We start from the raw sequence: 10,282 nt of genomic DNA, 5'->3' as shown, positions 1-10,282 counted from the left end.
TATGTGTTTACATCTTGACTATTATATAGCAATTTTCCAATCCAATCCTTGATGGTAGGATTAGTACCTGCATCCTGCAAAGTGATATAACCATTTGGAGTTGCAGACCAAACGAATTTTGTAAATTGACAATGTAAAACTAGATGTTCAGTGGATCCATTAACATTACACATACTACAATTGCTATCATTGTTAACGGCATACTGAGATAACCTTGCTTTCTTAGGCAGAATATTACTAATGTATTTCCATAGAAAGAGTTGAGCTTTATGTATAAGATTAGCTTTCCATAAAGCCTTAAAAATAGGATTGGGAGAAGCAGCACCATTAGAATCAACACTATTTAGAGCCCTATACGAAGATTTTACAGTGAAAAGTTCCATTTTTAGAAGAGGACCAAATCAATTTATCTTCACCAGAATATGGTATTCTAATCTGCTTAATCCTATCAACATTTTCTCTAGTAAAATAAGCATACAACATGGTATCATTCCATTGCTTAGTATCTTCATTTATAAAGTCAGAAAAAACTATATTATGATTAGGATATTAGATACAAGTCGGGGTTTAGACATTAGGTATCCAGTTATCCTCAAAAGCACTAACACTCTTGCCATTTTTAACTTCCCAAAAAGAGTTTTTTTCACAATCTTCATACCTCTACAAATGCCTTTCCACACCTAAGACGAGTCTTGGTTCTTCTTATAAAGTAAAGGATGATTATTACTAAAGTACTTGCATTTCAATATCTTAAACCATAACTCATCAGAACCATGAATTAATCGCCAATGAATTTTAGATAATAAATCCAAACTAAACCTTTTAAAATCACAGAAACCTAGACCCCCTATATGCCTATGAGTGCAAATTTTTTGCCACTGTTTCATACAAACTCCTCATTGATTCTTTTTTTCCCCACCAAAAGTCCCTTCGGTATTTTTCCATTTGGTATATGATAATGTCAGGAATCAAAAAGGAGTTCATATGATAGACAAAGGAAGACTTCAGGACATTTTGAACCATGACTGACCTACCTGCCTGAGTAAAATGTTTACCTTTCCAATTAGCTACACTGTTATCAAAGTGATCAGCTAGGTATGCAAATGATTAAATTTTATTTTTGTTAATAAAAATAGGTATACCTAAATATTTAACATAAAGTGTTAGAGCATTTCTCGGTTAAACTCACATGCGTTGCTATCTCAAGCATGTTTGTCAATGTTAGTGATCAAAACTATGAGTCTTGATTTCTAGCCTATTTAGATGTCTCGGAACTAGGACATAGATTGTGTAGTTGAGGTTTATACTTCACGGAGTTCATCTCTTGAAGACGAAGAACTACTAAGGGGAGCTTGTGGAACTTCATCGACAAAAGGTATGTTGAGACTGAAACTTATCTATCACTTGGAAAGTCTATTTTTACTCTATATCCTATATTGAGACATAAGTCGTGTTACTATATAGTTTTCTATTATACACATTTGAGATTTCGAGTTGAGTTTATCTCGCTTATATATTTCTCGAAATATGTGTTGGCAAGCTTTCTCTTCGGCCGAATTCATCTTACATTCGTGACGAAAGTCTAAATAAGATCATATCAAAATTGTCGAGTCACATCTTACATGGTTTGTGTGATACAATCATTTAGTGTTGTCTTGTAATGTTTCATTATGATTATTTCAATAACTTGAAAATAGCTTTGACGAAAAATAGTTTGTGAACAAAAACTATATAACGTCCTCTAAGAAAGTTTCAATGATTGAAATAAAGAGTTTAAAATCATGTAACCAAGTTTGCATATAAGCATAGTGTGTTAATCACATTCGTGTACAAGTCCAAAACCGGGAACCTGGAGTATGTGTACTCGTACGCATATTGGTGGTTACTGATGTCTGGGCAAGTATGCGTACACGTACGCATACCGACGGAAAGTTCACGTCCGTGAAAATCTGCTGGATTTTGGAATGTGTTGAAGTATGCGCACCCTACGCGTATTGGCGTAACTAAAATCAAGTCCGACAACTCAAGTATGCGTACCTGTTTGCGTACTTGAGTGGGTTACTTTCAAAAATCGGTTGTGTACATGAACTTAAACATTTATATAATAAGGAATGCAATCTTTGCAAACCGTGGCTATGATGTTCATGAATTGATTCGAGTGAATCAAACCGATTTTGTTTCGATTGTGTTCTTGAATAGTTCTATGAGAATATAACAATTGAACAACTCTTTAACTAGTTTCATTTGAGTCATTTGAACTACTTATGGATAAGATGAATATGGTTGATATGAGAGTTATCGTATGGATAACTTCGGTTGACCATTGTTGAGCCAACATGGGTGTACACGTTTGGGTACGGTTCATAAAACTAAATGAGGGTACATTTCATTTGTGTGTAACAAGCTAAGTTCGATCTAACAGTTGAAAGATATTAGCTTAGTTGAATTAGGTTTTTCATCTAACGGTGAATATTGAATGATTTATTACCAAGATAACTTGGATTGCAAACCCTGATTTGAAAACTATATAAAGGAGAACTCTAGCAACTGGGAAAACTAATCCCCACACTTCTGTGTTTTGCTAATTGCATAAGATAGAGTCGATTCTCCTTTAACCTTAGGTTTTCCTAAATCTCGTAGGTTAACGACTTGAAAGACTTCATTGGGATTGTAAATCCAGACCCTACTATTTCTCTTGTAGTTGCGTGTTCTGATCTTGCCCGATTCTATCATTTGATTACTATCTTCTCTAATATTTGCTCGAGATTAATTTCTCCGATAGGCAAGATAAAATGTGATCACAAACATCTTCGTCTCATCGTTTGTGATTTCACAATATCTAGTTTCGCCATCATACGATTTAGATTTTTGTGAGGTGATTGATAATACTAAGTTGTTCTTCGGGAATATAAGTCTGGTTTATCAATTGGTTCATGTTCACCTTTATTTATCAAAAAACGAAACAAAAACTCTTGGGTATTTCTGTGGAAAACAGATTTATTCAATCCTACATACTTTATGTGTGAGACAGATTTGTTTATCAAGTCTTCGACTTTGGGTCGTAGCAACTCTTGGTTGTGGGTGAAATTAACTAAGGGACTCAAGTGCGTAGTATCTTGCTGGGATCCGAGACGTAAGGAGTGCAACTGTACCTTGTCAGTGTGATATTGATTAGGGTTCAACTACAGTCCAGTCCGAAGTTCATTGGTATTAGGCTAGTGTATGTAGAGGCTTAATACAGTCTGGTATTCAATCTGGACTAGTCCCGGGGTTTTTCTGCATTTGCGGTTTCCTCTTAACAAAATTCTTGTGTCTGTGTTATTTCTTTTCCGCATTATATTTTATTATATAATTGAAATATCACAGGTTATGTGTTAAAATCAATCAATTAGAATATCCAACCTTTGGTTGTTGATTTACATTGATTGACACTTGAACATTGGTCTTTGGTACCGTTCAAGTTAACTCATCTTATATTCAATCGGGCTCGCAGATTTCTATTTGCTGATTGCGGATTGAATTAAGAGTTAGAGATATTAAACTCTTTGATATACTTTTATTAAGATTGAGCCTGACTGTCTAGTTGATTCTCTAGAAAGTGTATTGGAGTAAGTCCTCTCAGATTGCCAAACGAATTATTGGGTGTGGTTGTTATACCCCCGCTTTTTCAGTTGGTATCAGAGCAGTCAAACACGTTAAAGACCTTATAAGTCTGTGTTTGTAGCGATCTAATGATGGATAATCGTCTCTGAAAACGCTTCGCCAGAAAAGGATAAACTCAACTTCAAGCATGTTCTTGCAACCATTTCTAAGGTTGAGAATCCTGATTTAAAAAACCCCATCAATTTTATTTGTCTCAAGAAACATCTCTTGATAAGAATAATTTAGGATCTTGATTGCGAAGATCGAATCGAAAAATCTGAAGTTCAAGAATGCTCTGAAGAGGTAGCTTATCTCCAGAAGAAGTTAGATGAACAAATCCAGATCAACTATGATCTTACTGCAGAAATTGCAAAACTCAAGGATTTGAAATCAGTACAATTATCTTCAATGGGTTCAATTAACTCATGTAATTCTTCGATAAAGAATTGTCGTAAGACAGACGATAAACAAGGCCTAGGCTTTGTAAAACCTGTTTGTGCTCAGAATTCTTCGAACAAGATTAATGATGTTGGCACTTGCTTGTTTTGGGGTTCTTATAATCACTTTCAACATGCTTGTTTACCTTTTAAGAAAAGATTAAAAGTTGCGGCTAATCTTCATAAGAAAGCTATACAACTTGTGTCTTCTCTTAAAAGACAATCAATACGAAAGCCTAACTTTGTGAATAGCACTAGCATGAGAGATTTTGCTCTAAAGTCAACAACACATTTTCAATGGTTTCTTGACAGTGGATGTAGTAGGCACATGACTGGAGACCTCTCGTGGTTTATCAACATAAGCGACTTTGATGGTGGACCAGTAACTTTTGGAGATGGAAGCTGCTGCTACATAAGTAAGAAGGGGACGATCAAATTTCCCGGCGTTCCTGAAATATATGATGTCGTATTTTTTAAAGGTATGACTGCTAATCTCCTTTATATTAGTCAAATTTGTGACAAAGTCCATAAGGTTGTCTTCAATTCTAATGGATGTGACATTGCTGACAAATCTGGAAAAGTGATTTTTCAAGGATCACGTGGAAAAAATATCTGTTATCTTCTTGATACTCAGTTCAATAATTGTTGCAATTTGACTAAGGTGGAATCTACACACCTGTGGAATGAACGTTTTGGTCACATCAATTATCGTCTTCTAACTAAGATCATTAACAAAGAACTTGTTAGAGGCGTTCCCAAAATCAATGCCAAGGTTGAAGGTGTATGTGGTGCCTATCAAAAGGGTAAACAAACGAAAGTTCCACACAAATCATCTCGAAATATTCTCACCAAAGATCCACTTGATTTAATTCATATGGACCTCTTCGGCCCAATTCAACAATCTACTGTGGCTGGAAATAAATATGCTTTGGTTATGGTGGATGATTACACCAGATTCACTTGGGTGGCTTTTCTTGCTCACAAGAATGAAACTCTCAGTGAGTTCAAGATTATTGTTAATAGAATCCATAATGAACAGGGTCGCAAACTAAAGAAAAATAGGAGTGATCGTGGCATTGAATTCAAAGACACCAAAGTATTTGAATATTGTGACTCTCTGGGGATTATTCAAAAATACTCACCACCTATTACTCCACAAGCAAATGGTGTTGCAGAAAGGAAGAATAGAAACATTCAGGAAATGGCAAGGGTAATACTCCATAACAAAAACTTATCGTTAAGGGTTTGGAGTGAGGCTGTCTTTACGGCTTGTTACTTGATCAATAGTGTTTATCTACGGTCAAAGACATTAAACACTCCCTGTGAGTTGTGATAAGATAAGATACCCAACTTACACTATCTTAGAGTGTTCGACAGTAAGTGATACATTCTAAAGGACCGTGAACAGAAAGGGAAATTTGATTCAAAAAGCGATGAAGGTATTTTTCTTGGCTATGCATCTAACAGTCGTGGTTTTTGAGTATTTAATCTCAGGACCCAAGTCATGATGGAATATGCAAATGTTATCATTGATGGTTTAAGTAATTTTCATCATGATGACTCTCCTGCTGAATTGCCTCCTACCGAGACAATTGAGAAAGTCAAAGAAACGTCAGAATCAGTAGAAGTTGTTCCAACGGTTGCTGATCCGGAAGTTTCTAGTGATGAGGAGAAAAGCTCTAGTCAAGTTATTCCTGTTGAACAAGAATGTGTCCCTCCACGACATCTCTGGGTTCAAAGGAATCATGATACCAACAATATGATTGGGGGTAGGGAGTCTACTACTAAGACGAGAGGTCAACATCAAAATATCTGCAATTTTGCTTGTTATCTGTCGCAAGTAGAACCTAGGAATATTGATGAATCTCTTAGAGATCCCCATTGGGTGAATTCTATGCACGAAGAGTTAACTCGATTTCAAAGACAAGACGTATGGGAGCTCGTACATTGTCTCCCCAATATCAACATTGTTGGAACCAAATGGATATTCAAGAACAAGTCTGATGAGTTCGGCACCATTGTCAGAAACAAAGATAGACGTGTCGCTCAAGGATATTCACAGATTGAAGGAATCGACTTTGACGAAACCTTTGCTCATGTGGCACGCCTCGAGTCCATTCGGTTGTTATTAGCTCATGCTTGTTTTCTTAATGTTAAGCTGTTTCAAATGGACATAAAATCCGTTTTCCTAAATGGGAATTTAAAAGAAGAAGTCTATGTCGCTCAACCTAAGGGATTCGAAAACCCTAATTTTCCTGATCATTTCCTTAAGCTCAACAAGGCATTGTATGGATTAAAACAAGCACCTTGTGCCTGGTTCGAAAAGCTAACTACTTCTCTTCTTAGGAAAGGTTTTTCGAGAGGTGGAGCTGATAAAACCTTGTTTACCAAATAGAGTGGGAAAGATGTTTTGATTGCTCAAGTTTATGTAGATGATATTATTTATGGATCAACATCGGAGAAACTTGCAAAAGAATTTTAAGTATCTCTTGGAAAGGAGTTTGAAATGAGAAATGTTGGTGAATTAAAATTCTTTTTGGGTTTACAAATTCAACAACAAAAGGATGGAATTTACTTATCTCAAGAAAAATACGCCAAAGATCTTGTTTCAAGATTCGGCCTTGATAAGTCAACTACAAAACTGACTCCTATGCATACCACGGGTAAACTACATCGAGATAAGAAAGGTGTAAATGTGGATCAAAAACTTTATCGATCTATCATTGGAAGTCTTCTATATCTCACAGCCACAAGGCCTGGTATTGTATTTAGTGTTGGTTGTTGTGCTAGGTTTCAGGAAAATCCAAAGGAGTCTCATCTTGCAGCTACAAAGAGGATCATACGCAACATTAACCACACTGTCGGGTATGGTCTCTCTTACACTTTTGATACTAACACTGATCTAACTGCCTATTCAGATGCTGATTCGGCAGGATGCTTGGAAGGCAGAAAAAGTAATCAGGAGGTTTCTACTATGTAGGATTGAATCTTGTTGCTTGGCATGGAAAGAAACAAAATTCACAATCTCTTTCAACATGTGAAGCAGAATATATTGCTGCTGGTTCATTTTGTACTCAGCTTCTGTGGATGAAACAAATGCTTGTGTCTATAGAATTGACTCTTGAATAATGAAGATCTTTTGTGATAACTCCAGTACGATTCTCATTACTGAGAATCTTGTTGAGCACTCAAGAACCAAGCACATTGACATAAGGTACTGTTTTATTCGAGATCTTTATGAAAATGGTGTCATAAATATGGAGTTTGTGCCTTCCGAACAATAATTAGCTGATATTCTCACCAAACCATTAGACACTGCCACGTTTCAAAACTTACGGCAGTCTATTGGTGTTGTCTTGGTTCATTAGCTCTTCATAACTCTTTCCCCTTATTTTATCTCGATCTTTTGGGCAATTGAGTTTGGATTTCCATGAGTAGTGGTTCAGTTTATTTTGCATTTGTTTCTAGGTAGATGCGTTTATGTTATAGTATCCGTGTGTTTGTAGATTTCCTTTTTTTCTTGTAAAAGCAAGGTCGCATTTGTTGTTCTCTCGGGAATGACATTTTATGGGGAAGAGTTCTTTTATGAACTAGTGCTTAATCGCCATATATTTGTGGGGAGTGCGGCTGTGGAATTTTATAGGGGTTATCTTGTATCTTTATAAACTCCTTGATGAATGCATTTAGCGTCGGCTTTATGATTGCGTCTAAATTTGTTAGTCTGTTTGTTCTCTTTTGGTCATGAAGAATCTCTATGAAAATTTCATGAGGATCCCACTAGTTTTCGTACCTTTGCCAATTTTATTGACAAAAAGGGGGAGAATTAATGTGTAGTTTCATACTACAAATACATATGGTTTACGGATCATTATGTAAGGGGGAGTGTTTTTCATATTGAGATGATGTATTGACTAAGGTGGAGTAATACATATCACCGTAGTATTATTGTCAAAGTTGTGATGCAATTGAACTTTGATGATGTGTAATAATACTATGACACTGTATAACAATGATCGAGAGCATTTTTTTTCTCATTGTTATCGCTACGGATCCTCAACAATAATGATACTAAACTTACAACCTTTGGAATCATTGGAGTACTTGGAAGTGACGAAGATTTCGAGTAATATTGAAGATTCCAAGGAGATCAAGCATTTGGATGAAAAGCTACAAAGTTTTTATTTATTTTGTAATCCATATGTATTGATAGTTTTGTCACTAAAATTGACAAAGGGGGAGATTGTTAGAGTATTGCTCGGTCGAACTCGTATGCGTTGCTATCTCAAGCATGTTTGTCAATGTTAGTGACCAAAACTATGAGTCTTGATTTCTAGCCTATTTAGATGTCTCAAAACTAGGACATAGATTGTGTAGTTGAGCTTTAGAATTCACGGCGTTCATCTCTTGAAGACGAAGAACTACTAACGGGAGATTATGGAACTTCATCGACAAAAGGTATGTGGAGACTGAAACTTATCTATCACTTGTAAAGTCTATTTCTACTATATCTCCTATATTGAGACATAAGTCGTGTTAGGATACAGTTTTCTATTATACACATTTGAGATTTCGAGCTGAGTTTATCTCGCTTATATATTTCTCGAAATATGAGTTGGCAAGCTTTTGCTTCGGCCGAATTCATCTTACATTCATGATGAAAGTCCGAATAAGATCATATGGAAATTGTCGAGTCACATCTTACATGGTTTGTGTGATACAATCATTTGGTGTTGTCTTGGAATGTTTCATTATGATAATTTCAATAACTCGAAAATCGCTTTGACGAAAAATAGTTTGTGAACAACAACTATATAACGTCCTCTAAGAAAGTTTCAATGATTGAAATAAAGAGTTTAGAATCATGTAACCATGTTTCGATATAAGCATAGTGTGTTAATCACATTAGTGTACAGGTCCAAAACCGGGAACCTGAAGTATGCGTACCCGTCGCGTATTGGTGGTTACTGATGTCTGGGCAAGTATGCGTACCCGTACGCATACCGGCGGAAAGTTCACATCCCTGAAAATATGCTGGAGTTTGGAATGTGTTGAAGTAATGCGCACCCGTACGCGTACTGAGGTAACCAAACTCAAGTCCGGAAACTCAAGTATGTGTACCCGTTTGCGTACTTGAGTGGGTTACTTTCTAAAATCGATTGTGTACATGAACTTAAAAATTTATATAATATGGAATGCAATCTTTGCAAACCGTGGATATAATGTTCATGAATTGATTCGAGTGAATCAAACCGGTTTTGTTTTGTTTGTGTTCTTGTATACTTGTATGAGAATATATCAATTGAACGACTCTTTAACTAGTTTCATTTGAGTCATTTGAACTAGTTATGGATAAGATGAATATGGTTGATATGAGAGTTATCATGTGGCTAACTTCGGTTGACCATTGTTGAGCCAACATCGGTACGTTTAGGTACGGTTCATAAACCTAAATGAGGGTACATTTCATTTGTGTGTAACAAGCTAAGTTCGATCTAACGGTTGAAAGATATTAGCTTGGTTGATCAGGTTTTTCATCTGACGGTGAATATTGAATGCTTTGTTACCAAGATAACTTGGATTGCAAACCCTGATTTGAAAACTATATAAAGGAGAACTATAGAAACTGGGAAACCTAATCCACACACTTCTGTGTGTTACTAGTTGTATAAGCTAGAGTCGAATCTCCTTTAACCTTAGGTTTTCCTAAACCTTGTAGGTTAATGACTTGAAAGACTTCATTGGGATTGTAAAGCCAGACCCAACTATTTCTCTTGTAGTTGCGTGTTCTGACCTTTCCAGATTCTATTGTTTGAGTACTATCTTCTCTAAGATTCGCTCGAGATTAGTTTCTCCGATAGGCAAGATAAAATTTGATCGGAAACATCTTCGTCTCATCGTTTGTGATTCCACAATATCTAGTTGAGCCATCATACGATTTAGATTATTGTGAGGTGATTGATAATACTAAGTTGTTCTTCGGGAATATAAGTCTGGTTTATCAATTGGTTCATGTTCACCTTAATTTATCAAAAGGCAAAACAAAAACTCTTGGGTATTTCTGTGGGAAACAGATTTATTCAATCCTACAGACTTTTCTGTGTGAGACAGATTTGTTTATCAAGTCTTCGACTTTGGGTCGTAGCAACTCTTGGTTGTGGGTGAGATCAACTAAGGGAATCTAGTGCGTAGTATCCTGCTGGGAT

This window comes from Papaver somniferum, chromosome 4 (assembly GCF_003573695.1).
Source record: "Papaver somniferum cultivar HN1 chromosome 4, ASM357369v1, whole genome shotgun sequence".
NCBI classification, from domain to species: domain Eukaryota; kingdom Viridiplantae; phylum Streptophyta; class Magnoliopsida; order Ranunculales; family Papaveraceae; genus Papaver; species Papaver somniferum.
Note: the sequence above shows the minus strand (reverse complement) of the source record.